The 16,174-nt window shown below is 43.7% G+C and overlaps 1 long non-coding RNA gene across 2 annotated transcripts; it reads left to right on the forward strand.

The window, feature by feature from the left end:
• The first annotated feature begins 925 nt into the window (after positions 1-925).
• LOC139082833 (uncharacterized) lies at positions 926-15,526 on the forward strand. Of its 2 annotated transcripts, XR_011539123.1 has the most exons (4): positions 926-1,051; positions 9,209-10,632; positions 11,191-11,272; positions 15,049-15,526. It is a non-coding gene; the product is annotated as an uncharacterized lncRNA (long non-coding RNA). The 2 variants fall into 2 exon arrangements; XR_011539122.1 differs by lacking the exon at positions 15,049-15,526 and having other exon boundaries at positions 11,191-12,300.
• Positions 15,527-16,174: the final 648 nt, after the last annotated feature.

Genomic DNA, 16,174 nt, shown 5'->3' on the forward strand with positions numbered 1-16,174 from the left:
TCTCCCGGGTACTGGAACCACTGAACTTTGAACTTCTATGAAAAGCGAGGACACGCTGAAGCGGGGAGAGAGGAGGGAGTTCACGCACACCGTGGTGTATCCTTAATCTCATGGGCATCCTTTGAAAGGATCCTAAACTGAAGCAAAGTAATCTTGCCCATTCTAGGTTGTCATCTTTCCGGTCCTTGAACCTGGGCTGGTCTTTGTGGTCTGTCCTACCTTCCATGAGACCCAGGCAACAGTGGATGCAAGCCAGGGGAGGAAGGATGGGAGATGTTAGCATGACAACCGTGCAGCAGGCCTAAAGAACCAGCAGTCCAGCTTCTAACAGGAGGATAAAGAACTCCAGGAGAGTGGGGGACCTGGGGAAAATGCACATCCCAGGAATTTAATACTGTCCATGAGAACGTGGAATTACTTAAGAAGGTGATAAAGAAGACACCTTGAAAAACAAAGAGGAGTGAGGAAAAAATTACAAATGGTGCGTATAATGGGTAACATTTATGGAGCACTTACTTTAGACCAGGCGCTATTCTAAACACTTTATTTTTATTAGCTCTCTAATCTTCATAACAATTCAGAGATAGGTACTATTATTATTTCCATTTTATAGACTATGAAACTGAGGCACAGAGAATATAAAAGAACTTGCCCAGAGTGCACAGTTAGTAAGTAGCAGAGCCAGCCTCAAACCCTGGCAGTCTGGCTCCAGCATCTTAGCGCTATGAAATATTGCCTGAGACGGGAGGCACAATCACCATGTTCTACCTGCTGTGCTGTGAACAATATTTACTTAAACACAACAATGAAAGCACTGTTTATTGATTTTCATCTTTTACTATCAACTATAAACATAACCCAAGAAATCGTTATGTTTGCAGAACATAATGTTCTGGCAATGTAAAGTTAAAGCACAAGTGGCGAAGTTGGAAAATGGAAAAGGAGGGTAGAAGAGGTGAGGAAGAAGGTAGAGGTGCTGGTATCCTCATCCAACAAAATGGGGAGTTGAGAGATACCATCTATAATGCATTGGTCTCCCCGAAACTCTAAGGTAAGTGGCCTCGACTAGCATTCGCTGCTAGATTGCCAGTCCCTACAAGAGGACCAGGCACATATCAGACGCTCAACAGATATTTTTGGAATGATGGGTGGAGGGATGAAACAATAAAGTCTTGGAAATAGTATTTAGATTTACGAAAGTAATCAGTGGAAGGAATAAAAATAGTGATAGAACTTTATTGGGAGGGGCCTTTGGGAGGGCGCCAAACAGTATCGATATTTGATAACCTAAAAATAGTAATACAGGCATATTATTCTGAAAAAACTTGTATGTAAATGCAGAAAGAACTAAAACAAGAAAATTTATAAGTGTTAAAAGTGACTGCCTTTGGATGGAGGATGAGGATGTTGAAAGGTGGAGCGGGGGATTATTGATTTTATTACAAACCCATCCATGTTCTTTTTTCTCTAACTACATGCATGTGTTATCCTGAGTTAAAATAAAATTTAGAAACAAATATAACCACAATATTCGGGGGCTCCTCAAGTACCTTTCCACACTAGTTTGACTTTGGTCATCTATTCTATGAAACTTGTTGGTAATTAAAAGATGTCACCCTCTTCCTAACCAAAATCAACCCCATAATCCTCTACTCTGGTAACATCTCCATCAATTAACCACTCTGTCTCATCTTCAACCAATTCTTTTCTATGGACTCTCCTCTCCTCAGCTTGTAAAACTTGCTCAAGACTCTATTCTTAAAGAACAAAATTTTAATAACCCTCTCCCTGCATCCGTCTCCTTCTACCTACTGTCCTATGACTCTTTTCTTTCCAAGCTGAGTGTGAAAGGTAATTGTACTAGCTGCCTCTACTTTCTAGCCTTCATAATCCTCTGATCAACACTTACTGTCTATCTCAGGCTGCTTTTCCAATAATTTGCTCCCATGAACATTGCCAGACCTTCTAATTGACAGATCCTGAGGACAGTTCTGAGTCCCATTATGTTTTGACTCTCTGGAACATTTGATACCATGACGCTCAGTCTCTTTAATGGGACTCTCTTCTCCCGTTCACTGCAGTTTTGTAGACATTATGTTCTTTATATTCTCTCTCTGGGTGTTGTCATCTCCTTTCATGGGCTCCATGACCTACCTATAAGGTGGTGGCAGCCAATTCTTTCTCTCTCTCCCTAAACTATCCCCATGAACAGGCCAATTTACTTTCTTATCTAATCATCAATCTAAGTTTCCTTTGCACGTTTTAGCTCTAGAAAATAGGTTTTGGGGTGGTTGTGTGCTTAAAGCTCTCTCTTCTTGGAACTACTCCCACCCATAGCCTCCTCTGATAGGTTAGGTCTGGGAAGTCAAACTGTATCAAGTGACCCAGTCCTGTGGCCACAGCTGATTGGCCCAAGGGCAGACATCAGACCTAATACCAGCTAATCAAATTCCTCTCCTGGGTTTAGTGCTATAAAAGGCAAAATTTGGCTTAAATTATGGATAAATTGTGAGGTGACACTCAGGGGTTCTTTAAGAGTTAAGAGCAGAGATTCCAGAACGAAAATGCCAGGGTTCTCATCTCGGCTTCACACACTAACTATGTGACTTGGGGAAGTTGCATTAACTCTCTCTCACGTGATTTGAGCTAACTTAATTGTATTTGTGTTCCAGTCTCTTAACAAGTGCTTGTTGATAATGAGGCTTATAGTTAGCACTTCAGGGTTTATGGTAAAGTTCTCCATCTTGGTGATTCAAAGACACCTTTTAAGATAAAACTTGGGGAAAACTTCAACTTCTAATAAATGAGATTTTCCATCCATGGCTCTAGCAGTCCTTGGATCCTCTTCTAAGAAAGGAATATGGGTTTTAACAAGTCATTTTCTTCATCTGCCAAATGAGGATATTGCCCACCAAGGCCGCTCTACAAACAACTCTAGAGATCACAAAATGCTAGTAATCATAACAAAAGCAATCATAGCAAGCACTTCTTTTGTGCTTACTATGTTCCAGCCACTCTCCTAAGTGCTTTACTTGAAATCATTCCCACCACAGCTGTGAGGTTGGCACTATTACCCCCTTTTACAGATGATGAAACTGAGGCACAGAGAAGTACGTAATTTCCCAAGGTCACAAAGTTAGTAAGTGGTGGAACTGAGATGAGAACGCTGGCTGTTTGGTTCTGGAATCCGTGCTCTTAAGTCTTAAACTCCTCTCTTTGACCCTCAAGTCACTTCACAATATGAGGTAACTTCCCTCAAGGATTAGAGCACATAGTCAAGGTGTGCTTTTTTGGAGACACACACCTTGCCCTTAACTGGGGCAGTCTTCCTGAAATACAGAAAGTGAGAAAATTAGTTAAAAGTTTAAACATGTGTTAGTGGCCATGAGGAAGATCCCACAAGAATGTGAATATGTCCCTTCCTACTTCTGGACTAGTACCGTGTGTGTGTGGGCGTGTGTGTGGGTGTGTGTATGTTGTGTTAATAAGCAGACAGTAGTATCTTCAAACTCTGAGATCAGTTAACGTATTAGTTAGAGTACTGGCTAAGCTGATACAACAATGAAACATCAAAGTACAGTCACTTAAGAGAGAACGCCCCTCTCACATAAAGTCCATACGTGTGTGGTGCAGATCTGGAGGAACGCTCTGCTCTGCCTGCCACGCTCTCATGTGGCTTCCATTGCTGGGTTGAAGTGACTATTGCTCCCACCTTCGCCCTCTCTCAGCCAGCAGCAATGAAGAAAGAAAGTGGAATCCTAGCCAGTTCTTTTAAAGGCAAGACGCAGTAGTGATGTACTTCAATTCTGTTCACAGTCTATTGGTCCAAATAGTCCCACGGCTACACCTAGTAGCAAGGGAGGCTGGGAAATGTCTCTAGTTGGATCGATAAACATGTGCCAAACTAAAAAGATTTGGAGAGACACTCAGTAACCTACTGCAGTACAATTATTATTTCATTTAATGGTCTGCTAATAATAACAGCAAGGCTCATTTCTGTATTTAATTCCTTTTATGATAAATTAATATTAGGGAAGTAAACCGATTGATTTTAAAGTTCAGACAGGTGGAAAATGACATGGCGCAGTATAAAGTTTAGGGTTTTTATCTTTTTCGGCGGACCTTTAAGTGGAGATTATCTTTGGCTTCATCTCCGCAGTTCAGTGATTTTTGTGCTTTCCTGGCTGCGATTCCTCACTGCCTCCCCGTTCCTGGCTCTTCTCCCCCAGGGCTGGCCAGCCATCTGGATCCAGCTGGAGGGGACGCAGCAGGCAGCTCCAGGAGGGAACTTCAGAACTTCCCAAAAGGTTTTGATTAGAGTTTGGAAAGAAGTATCCATTCCTTCTCTTCATTTCTTTACAGCAGATCTTTTTTCTCTCGTTCTGCTAATTTCTCATCCAATATTCCTTAATTTAATTTTATTTCCATCTTTAGTGCTGCCCGTTCTTTCTCTACTGCCATTTTCATGGTCTCAATCACTCCATCATTTGGGGCCTTCTTTTTTTGTTTTCATTTTCGCATTCCTTCACCCATTCTTTCTGCTCACTTATTCATTCATTATCCATTTTCCCACAGCTTTGGTTGCCGTGATTAATTTTATTAATATTCCCTTCCATTTCCTCACTTCCTTGCCCGTAAAATGAACATCCCTAATTTACTGTGTAATCTTTTCTCTCATTCACTACGTTATTCCCCATCTCATTTGTTATATTTCCTCACTCCTTGTCCATTCTTCATCTCGTTTTACCCATTACCTCATTCATCCTATGTCACTTTTCTCCCATTTTCTTATCCCTGCAATTAATTCTCATGTAGTTTGTGTAATTACTTCTCATGGACTTTTTGCTGTTTTCTCATTTTAGACTTTCTTTTCTCATAATCTTCGCCTAAATTCCTTCTACATCTAGATTTTCCATTCTATTATGCATATTTTTAGCTTTTCATTCACCCCATCTGGAGTGAATGGAGTGTAACTCTAAAGCAACATCATAAGGTGCTCTTTTTAAAAACCAGGTGGGAATTTATTTGTCAGTCCACCATGGCATACCCTTCTTCCTCACCCCACTCCTTGCCCTTTGCATGGGCAAATGGCCACCACTCCGCCTCCTCAGTATGTCACAGACCTGTCCCCCTTCCCTGTTCCCACTACTGTTGCCTTCTGTCCCATCCCAGCTTCAGTTTTCTCCAAAGCAGGCTCTGAGGCAAGGATATGGGTACAAATAATTTGGGGGTTTTTGCTTTATTTACTTTTTTGGAAGTGGGAAAGTGAGATAGGGAAGAAAGGAAGTGTAGTAAATGTGCCTTAATGAGCAGGTTACCATGGGGGCACCAGAGCTGAATCCCACCAGGACCCTTTGAGAAACTCCATGGAGCACACCTCAGAATGGGCCCCTGAGTGGGGAGAAAGCTGGAGAGTTATCCCCCAGGGCCCACCTGCACTGGCGAAGGTCACCCCTGGGGCATTGGCTCTCTAGCATCCTGTCCTGCTCCACAAGCTGCGCACAGGCTCTCGAAGCAAGAGATCGTCCCCCAGCCCATGTTCCAGAGCTGTCACTTGTATGGGACTGGTCAGTACACGGCCTCCAGAGGAGCTGGCAAGGCCTTGGCAGCGTCGGCCATGTCTGCCCATCAAAACCACCTCCCCACAGTGCTCCCTCTGTTCTCGCTTACCCTAATCTATCTTCCACATAGTAACACCCACACTGACAGGCACATGGGAAAAAGGAAAAACCCGGCAGCACAGGCACCAAACTGTTAACAGTGGTTATTTTGAGGGAAGGTGTGTAGGTGGAAATTATAGAGGATATTAATGTTCTACATTTTACATGTTCTTTTATTATAATGAGCATATATTATTTATTTTTGTATATTTATATATGTACGAATATATACATGTATACATATACATACATATACTTATGTGTGGTATATACATATATAAATTCCTCACCTCACTTTCTGTTTTCTATGTCTTTTATATGTCTCCTCTTTTGTCCGGTTCCACACCCTCCAACCATCCTAAACCACCCATGTGTGTCCTTTTCCAACTTTTCCCACCTCTTTCTTTATTCATTTCTTTCCATTAGATCACCCTTACTTGTTACCTTGTCTGAGTTTTCTGTTCATTGTGCAGCTGTGTTTCCCAGCTTCCTGATTTATTCTTTTCTGTTTGGGATCAATTCTCCCTCCTATTGTCTCGACTCTGTGACTGGCCCTCGGCTCTCATGTAGAACTAGGGAAAGAGAGGTAGCTTTGGAGAGACCCACCCCGTCCGGGCTCCCTCTCATGTCAAACCTCCTTTTCTCCCTCCTGCCAGAGCTGCACCTGCAGCAGCCCCTGGAAAACACAGAGCCAGTTATGAGCAGGAGGCCCAAGGACAGCTGTTGATCCTGAAAACGATTTTAATTTGTCTCTGTCTCATTAGCGTAATGCTGATGCTAGCAGCCCCCAGGCTGCTGACCAAGCTCGGTGACTTTCTTTTCAACTTGGCCTGTGGCTTATCAGGTCCAAAGATGAAGCTGACAGTTCAGGCAACCTTCCCTTGGTGACTCTGGCCCTTTGTGTCCACTCACCAAGGACTTTCATTCATCCCTGAGCCTACAGTAATTAAAAGCAAGAGGGGAGAGTGCCTTCGTTGGCTAGCCTCTCTCTGTGAATTGGCATGACAGGCATAAATAAATGCTTACCGTGCAGGAACCACCTGGTAAGTATAGAGGTTGCTTTGATGACCAAGCTGGGAGAATTATCTCCCTGACATGTGCTGCTGTGAATAGGAGTCCAGAGGCTAAATCATGGCAAATTGCTTTTAAAATTGACCCCAGAAGGCAATCCATAACTAAGAAAGACACGAAGCTTAAAGAAATGTTTTTCTTTTCAGTAAATGAGTCAAGGTGCCACATTTGAAAAACAGGGGCTTGGGTTTGAAACTCTTCAAGTTAAGAATCAGTTCAGGCAGTATAGTAGGTAAATCTCTAAGACAAGTAATGGCCTATCTCTTGGTCTGAACCTCTATTTCTTGGTATTTCAGGCCGTTCAACTTGAACTTGACATCATGTGTATTTACTATGTTTAATGATCTTAATGTCCCCAGATAGTAAGCAGTGGTGACCCAGAAGAACCTGCTGAACTGGAAGATACACAGGTAGTTTTGCACGTACTCCACCAGCCCAGTATTCTAGATTCAGAGTCTGATCAGTCCTGGGCTGATATGTTTGTTTGGGTTTCAGGGAGCGACCCAGCTCCAGGGCAGAGGTTGATGAGGGTAACCATTCCTATCTAGACCTCATTAAGAAGGCACAAGCCTTGAACTTTGCCGTACCTCCCCACACCCACACTCCTCCAGAGCCTTTAGCATCACTGTCCATCACTAGGAGCCGTCCCTCTTCCCTCCCGGGACCCACTCTCCTCTTGCTGCTCTCTAGGCTGCCCACTCTGGGAGGCATCTCGTTAATCCCTTCATTCAAACAGCATTCCCTGGGTGCCCACTGAGTATCATGAACTGGTGTATGAGGACCTAGAGATGTATCCATAAGGGCTCCCACCTTATAGGAACTCTCAGGCCAGAAGTGACAGACACAGGAAACAGGTGGAAATCCTTATCAAGGAGGGAGCCACCATGTCTGGGAGCCCAGAGGACAGAGTTGTGGGATTGGGAGACGAAGGGTGCAAGGGTTCAAGGAAACTCCGGGAGTCTTCTCCCGCCGCAGCAAGCTCTCTGCTTGGTTGCCCAGCTGCCAGACAAGCTGCCAGTGTCCTGCAGGCAGAGCTGTGTGTGCCCAGCTCACCACGACATCCCCGGGGTCTGGCTGGCACTTTGCACAGTGCTTAGCACATAGCAGGTTTTCATGTTTGTTAATGAAGAAATCAATGTGGTGACTTTTGAGTTGGGCCTCAAAAGACACAAAGGAGTTCAGTTAGTGGCAGAGACAAATGGTTTATTAATTATTTTGCTTTATTAAAATTATTTATGTATTTGAATAGCTAGTATATACACATGTTCAAAAATCAAATCAATATAACAGGAAAGACATTAAGAAATCTCACTTTCACCCCATCTCCATCTAACCCTTTCCCTACCCCATCATACTCCGTTCCTGCCTACTGGGAGTTGTCTGGGTTTTTTGGTTTTTATAGATTATTCCAAAGCACCTCACGCAAATAAAATCATATACAGATACACATATATTCTTGTTTTTCCCCGCTCCTCACAAATGGTGGTATACTATAAAAATTGTTCTGCTTTTTTTACTCAGAAATATATCCCGGAGATCTCACCCTGCCAGTACATTGAGCATGACCTCATTCCTCTTTGCAGCTGCATAGTACTCTGCTGTGTAGCAGCACCTTAACTGAAAGGGCATTTTAAGCACTGATGTTGAAGTAGGCCCTCCTCCTACCCCACCTCTGCCTCAAAACTTGCCCCCAAAACACTAGTGTCCTTTAATTTAGTAAGCCAACTTGGCGGGCTAATTTAATAAGCCAGTTACACCAGTGCTTTCAGAAGATGGAAATTTATTTATGGGTATACTTTGTAAAATAGGCCTTTAGAGCAAACGTCCTATTGCAGAGGAGTCACCTCCCAAAGGAAGTAAGCTGTGAAGCATCCTGTCACAGGGACTGTCTCCAGGTCATTCAGATTCTTAAAAGGGTCTCTTCCCATGCTGGAGACATGGCAGGAGCTCAGCTCAATATGGCGGAGGAGAATTGATTCCAGTGGCGGTTGTCCCAGGTTCCACAGGCTGTGGATGAGGGATCTATGTGAGCTCGGCCCCCTGCACACCTTCTCAGCAGTCAGACACTCTGCCCACATACACGACCCTGGCTAGTGTGAGGGTAGAGAGTGGGTACCTTCTGGTCCAGTCTACCCGAGTTGCTCCAGATTGTAATAAGAGCTGTACCAATATTCCCTCACATTATTTTCTCCCTTAACTAAAAGCATTCTTAAAATTAAACCAGACGATTTTAAAGGTAATAGCATATTCAATTTTCCCTAAGTAAATTCCTTCTAGCCGAAATGCTAGAGTGCAGCACGTAAGATGTGAAACCTGAGAAGAGAATAAAGCTAACATTTTTATGTTGGTAATTACTGTTGCCTTGTTTTTGGCTTTTAGTATTCCAGGCAGCTCCACAGCTTTGTGTGACTGCTGTCTTCAGCCATTTTTTATAGGGTTTCTCCTCTCTCAACACTTCTTTTTTTTCGTTCCCACAGTTAAGGAGCTCAGGTATGTAATTCTTCCTGTGGAAGGATGTGGCTGTGCTCCTGCATGTGAAAAGACTAGATGATGCTGGCTGCCCATTTGTTTTGGTTGTCTCAACCGGGATTGTGGATTGCTACAAAACCAATTGGTCTGCAGCCTCTGGGTCGATATGAGCGATGGCCGAAACGAACAAAGTGGCCATGCTGTATTGCTGCTCTCTCGCCCCGTTCAGAAGTGGCTGGGAAGTAGATGATGGCCAGGGCAGGAGGACAGTCTGAAGGTTGTAAACTGCCAGGAATATCTGCCTCCCCAAATTCAGGGTGGCTTTTGTGCCCGTTTGTTCTCACTGGAGAAAGACTGAAGGACTGCATGCAGCAAAGAAAACCAATTGTTATTTCAAAGCCTGATGATGGAAACCCCCCTAAGAAGGGCCTTTTGTTGCTCCTGATTGCCCATTTAGATATGAGAAATGAGGCTCCAGGGCAGAATGCTGAAGAAGGAAGCAGAGCAAAGGGCTACGTTCCTTTACAAAGAGAAGAGAAAGTCACCCAGGGGAGATCCTGGCAGAGGCTGGGGAAGGAAGAGAGAGCAAAGGCCAGCAAGGTGTCGCGGCAGCAGAAATGGCCGAGGAATGTCCAATATCCAGTTACGAGTTGTTGTCTGTGCTGTAACTCCTCCTGTTCTCCCTCCTAAACCTTCTGTAAAATCTGCTACAAACGCAGCCTTATGGCAATAGTCCTCTGGGAGGGCACAACGGGGTGATCTGTGATATGAGGTGACGGGATACAGAACGGAAGCTCCACACACAGCAGTGGAAAGACAGACCTGAGGCTGAGGAAGGAGGCGATAGAGCTGGAGGGGCATCAGCCCTCTGGGGATTCCCAGAGATGTCTGAAGGGACTCTGGGTTTCTCACTCTACGTAGGCTGACGGCTCAGGTCACTTTCGTTCAATATTACAAAAAAGGGTAACCCCATAACTCTGGAAGAATGAGAAAACCCAGGCTACTGACAAGTATTATTGAGGTTAATTTATACAAATTTTCTAAGAAAAGAACAATGAGATGTCCTTGGACCAAAGTAATACAGATTTCTCCTTTGCGTAGGTCTACAAGAAAACACAGCGGGCTCAGAGTGCCATGGTCTTTGGTAACTGTAGGGGAGGGGAAAGTTTTCTCAATCCTCTTAGAATCTCTGGGTGAGTCTATAAATTAAACTGACAAAGATGGATTGATGGGAGAAAAGCATACACAATTTGTTGAATTTTTACCTATACACGGAAGCCTTCACAAGAGAATGAAGACCTGAAGAAATGACCAAAGCAGGAAGCTTTTATACTTTTTAGACAAAGAAACAATAAATTTGTGAAGAATTGACAAGACAAATGGGTCTAGGCCAAAAGTAGTCAATGGTGAAGAAGTAACTAGGAAGATAAAGGTGAGTTTAACAATGTTTGTTTGTATAGATTTTGGGGCCCCAAATTCCCTGTCTCTGGTGATAAGAATGTCTTCCCTCTTCCTGGCACAGGCAGAGTAACTTTCACTTGGGTGTTTTATGACTTGTTGCAGGGAAGAAAGGCAAAAGGAGGGAAGTCAGAGGAAATTTCCTGCTGCTGCTATTTTTTAAAATTCCTTCAGCTTAAGATATTTCATATGCCAAGGTACCATATTTTGGGATAGCGTGTCCTGAACCCCATCAAAAGAAAGAAATGAAACTTATATATATAGCAAAACTCAATTTCTGTTTCTATTTGGAGTTCCCATTCATCTCAGTCATTCGGTATATATGGGGTTGCATCTGAGCTGGGAGATAGTGGCTGAGAAGGGAAAGGTGTATATACTGCCAAGGTCCCACTGAGGTCATTCTACCTTCTGCTCTTGGAGAGACACCCAAGTGTCTTTCGTCATCGGTGAGTTGGGTAGAATTGTGCTGCATTCCCAACCAAAAAGCCCTTCCAGGTCCAGCTTGCCTCGAGCCCTTCCTATGTTCTCACAGGTTCTCAGGAATCATCTGCTACTTCTGGAACACCCTGATGGGAAGAAAGCCCTATGGATCTGCCTAAGACCCATGACCACCTGTGAGTCACTCTTTGGTGCATGCAAAACATCCCACCACTCCTGAATCATGCTAAGGCACAGGGAGCGCAGGCCTACCTCTCAGAGTAGACACAGCTGGAAATGAGGCTGCAGACCTGCCCGGACATCAGTTCCCTCAACCCATCTGGAGGTTTTATTTCCCCACCCCAGTGGGGGAAGAGGCAAGGCCCTGAGTCTCCTATCTCAGGGACTCCCAACTTCTAAGACTCCTCTCTTCCCTTCCAATGGTGCAACTCTGTGCACCAGCTGCTCTCCAGGGTGCCTCTCAGGAAGCCATGCTCGTACATTATCAGCTACTCTCCAGACCTGCAGGCCTAAACTGAGACTCAAAGAGCCTGTTTTTGCACTGTTAGGCACCTCTTCCCTGAGACAAAGGCCCAAGTGACAGTGTCACTGTTTTGACTATCGGTACGCATCACTGGGAGTTAACTGAGAGTCATCTGTCAGGGTGCCTCTCAGAACACTTCAGTTCAAGATCACAAAAGTCGGGGCTCGCAGGACACCACAAGCCAATGAGGAATGTGTGGAAAGTATTTGCAATTCATCCTCTTTTACTGAGAATGAGGATGAATTCTTTTTTAATTGAACCAGAAAGAATCTGAATCCTAAAGTATTTCCTTTCTTAAGGCTTCTTTGCGTATTCAAGTGTCTTCTGTCTTAATAACTTTTATTCAAATCAGAGATTCTGAACATAAGGTTCTTGAACTCTTTGAAATTACATGCAGAATTTTCTTGGTGCCTTTTTCTGAGGTGAGCATCCATGGATTGTTTTTTTTTCTTTAATCAGATTCTCCACAAAGAATTTGTGACCCAGATAAGATTAAGAACGGTTGCTTTAAGCCAAGGTCACAAATCTATTTCCCCATAACTTTCGTGCATCCTCTTGACCACATTTTGAAGTTCAGAAAATACAGATGTGTTCAAATGAAAAGGGAGATTCTGTGAACTGAATTAAAGTCTTAGAAACCCAAATTTTATGCCTAATGTCCCTTCCCACAGGTTCAACCCACAATGGCACCTTACAGTTTTGAGGGAAAGCTAATGTGACAACTGACATCTCTTGGTCACAAGGGCTAGACACATGGTTCTCTTCACTCTTCAAGGTGCATGCTTTTTGAGGCTGGGCATCTCATCTTCAGTCACAGCACGTGAGCGGCTGTGCTCCCCTGCTTGGGCATCCATCAACTTACCTCAACATAGACCTCTGCAGAGTAGGAAGTGTATTGTATTGGTTGACTGTGACCACAACTCCAAGGCAGATATTCTTGGCTCCATTTTATAGATGCAGAAGGGAAGCGTAGAGAAGATGATCTCTGGTCTACGGTCCTGCTGGAGCTTGTGCACAGCAGGGTGATGACCACAATTCTTTCAAAAATTGTTTTTAATTAAAAAGTAGTTACAAGACACTCATTTTGTTTTTATGCTCTGTTAAGGATTGAATTGTCTCTCCCCCCCAAAATTCGCATGTTGAAGTGCTCTCATCCCCCTCCAAGGTGCCTCAGAATGTAACCTTATTGGAAATAGGGTCCTTACAGATGTAGCTAGTTAAGATGAGATCATACTGGAGTAGGGAGGGTCCCTCATCCAATATGACTGGTGTCCTTCTAAGAAGGGGATACTTGGACACAGACACACCCATGGGGTGAATGCCACGTAAAGATGAAGGTAGAGATCAGAGTGATCCTTCTACGAGCCAAGGACGGTCAAAACTGCCAGAAGCTAGGTGAAAGGCAGGGAACAGATTCTCTTTCAAAGCCTTCAGCAGGAACCAGCTGTGCCAACACCTTGCCTCCAGAACTGTGAGCCAATAAGTTTCTGTTGTTTAAGCCACACAGTTTGTGGTACTTTGTTACAGCAGCCCTAGCAAACTAATATATATTCTGCAATTTTAAAAATTAAAGAAAAACATGAACTTTTGGTTGGTATAAGATACTAAAACAACACAGAAATATGTAGAATGAAGTGTGAAATGCCCCCTTCACCATGCCAATACATCCCTCTCCCAGTGTAACATGGGTATATGGGGTGGTTATCCCTCTAGAATTTTTTCTGGGCCTTTACATACATATTTGTAGAGACTCCTATATGGGGTTTTTTTTTTTTTTTGGCTGAAGAAGATTTGCCCTGAGCTAACATCCCTTGCCAATCTTCCTCTATTTGTATGTGGGTCACTGCCACAGCACGGCTGCTGACAAGTAGTCTGTGCCCAGGAACTAAACCCAGGCGACCAAAGCAGAGTACGCTGAACTTAACCACTAGGCCATGGGGCTGGCCCTCCCATATGTTTTTTTAAACCCAGTTTTTCTGACTTTGAGTTTTCTCCACCTGTTATCTTTCTGTCAGATACCTGAGGTAATGTTTACTCTTCCACTAGTTGTTGGTCAGAAGTGTTCTAGCTCTTCAACAACCCACTGCAGTTGTGTGTGTGTGTGCACATTTTAACAGTCATTCCCAGGAAGAGAGAAAAATTCAAACAAAAGGAGTGCCCTGAGTCAAAATATACACGTTGGAAAAGCTTTTAGAAATCGCAAAAATGGGTATTCCTGCTCTGCATTCATCCCAGCCAGGCACTGGGTGAAGGACGTGAAACTAGTTTTGTGAGAGATTTTCCACACAGCTCAGAGGATAACCCACGTTCCCACATAAACGCAGGTGGCAGTTGTTTACCTACAAAGATTTGACCGGCACCCTCCAAGTGCCACCTGTTAAAAATATAGCTTTTCCCACTGTCTGGACAAGGTGCCACTTTCTCCTTCTATCAACTCAGAAATTTCTGCTTTTTCAAACAAAGCAAAACAAAAAAGACAACAGTATCCCCAGATGGCCATTGTTGCAGAGCACATATGGTGCCTGAGAGGAGAGGGAGAACCTTGGGCTCCTCTGGTATTTTCCAGTGGAGACATGGACAAGGGGTCTAGAATCCTCAACCTAAAACAGGAGGGGAAGCTTAAAGTCTGAGAAGTGAAGTCGCCGCTCATGTCCTGCAGCACCGGGGGGCCTGCCCTGCTCCCGCGCCTGGTGTTCTTTCCACCTCACTCACCACTGTCCTTCGAATACTTCATTCCCTGAGTGCCAAACAAATGAGGCATCTCTGCATAATAGCCGAGGTTGGAAATATTTCATTAACTTTGCTGCCAATGGAAAATAAAGCAGTAGAAGAGAGACAGGACACACAACAGGAGGTTGAGCCAGAGAAGAGGTGCCTGGAGTCAAAAAGGAATAAAAGTAGAGAAAGGAAGATACAGAGAAGCAGCAGGGGTGGAAGGATGGGAGGAGGGGGTGATCAGAAGAGGTGTGAACAGAAAGAACATTGGCCTATTGTGGTACCTGGGTTCTAAGGTTAGTCCTTGTGCTGCTTAATTTTATGTGTCAACTGGTAGGCCGTGGTATCTAGATATTTAGTCAAACGTTATTCTAGATGCTGCAGTGAAAGTATTTTTTGGCTGAGATTAACGTTTAAATGAGTAAACGCTGAGTGAAGCAGACTGTTCTCCATAATATGGGTGGGACTCTTCTAATCAGTTGAAGGCCTTAATAGAAAAAGACTGACATTTTGCATGGGAAACCGGAGCAAGGAGAAATTCTACCAACAGACTGCCTTCAGATTCTAACTGCAATTCTTCCCTAGGTCTCCTGTCTACTGGCCTCCCGCAGAGATTTTAGACTTGTCAGCCTCCACAATTGCATGAGTCAGTTCCTTAAAATAAATCTCTCTCTCTCTCTTTCTCTGCATCCTATTGGTTCTGTTTCTCTGGAGAATCCTAACTAATACAGCCTCCAACAAAACCCCTCCTCCGTGGATATCCATGCCACTCCTCATGTCAAAAGGTATGGCTTATTTCTCCTCCCCTTGAATCTGGGTTGGCCCTGTGTTGCTTTGAGCAATGAAATGTGACAGATGTGAAATTCTAGAATCCTAAATCTGGGGCTTAAGAGACTTGGAACGCCCACTTCCTTCTCCTTGGAATGCTTGCCCTTGGAATGCTCCCACTTGGAACCCAGCCTCCAGGCCGTGAAAGATCTCAGCCACATCGACAGACTATGTGGAAGAGAACGTAGGTGCTCTGGTCGACAGCCCCCACTGAGGATTCAGCACCATCTTGGGTTTTCTAAAACCAGATGAGCCCTCAGATGACGGTGACTCTAGATGACATCACATGGAGCAGAAGAACTGCCCAACTGAGCTCAGTCAACCCATGGCATCAAGAGAGAGAATAAAATTGATGCTGTTTTAAGACACTAAATTTTGGGTTGGTTTGTTACACAGAAATAGATAACCCACCCATACATGGAATTAAGAGGCGCTGATTCTCTGACAGCTTAGATGGAAACAAAGATGATGTCCCCGGAATGCTGTGGAGAGGGATTCAAAAGTGACTCAAGTCACGTTAGTTACTTTTCTTACTGGGGAAAATAGGAGATTTCTTTATATTTAGATTTATTTTACTTGGGGACATAATAGACAAATGTGTATTTGTTTTGAGCTTTTCTGCTGTTTCTTTCAATTGACTCTGCACATACACTGAGTCACATTGGGTCCCAGCTAAATTCAGCTTTCACAATATAGTCTTTAAAGCCTACCTAAATAAAACAAGCAAAAATAACCCTTTTGTCTAAATTTCATTTATGTTTCAAGAGAAAATATGGCATTTAGAATCTATGTTACCCCCAAATATTTGTTCTGACATTTCTTCACATGTGAAGGCAATTTCAGAGAAAACTCAAGGTGAAATCTCAGAGTTGATAATCACACGTAAATGTGTTTTGAGCTCAGCACATAATTTCGTAGTATTACTTTAACTTGGCAAAGGAGAGAGTACAAAAGGAACTAGAACAAAAGTTTCTTTAGTCCTTGTGTTGATTTGGAACAAGAGAAGTGATGA

This window comes from Equus przewalskii, chromosome 4 (assembly GCF_037783145.1).
Source record: "Equus przewalskii isolate Varuska chromosome 4, EquPr2, whole genome shotgun sequence".
Lineage (NCBI taxonomy): Eukaryota > Metazoa > Chordata > Mammalia > Perissodactyla > Equidae > Equus > Equus przewalskii.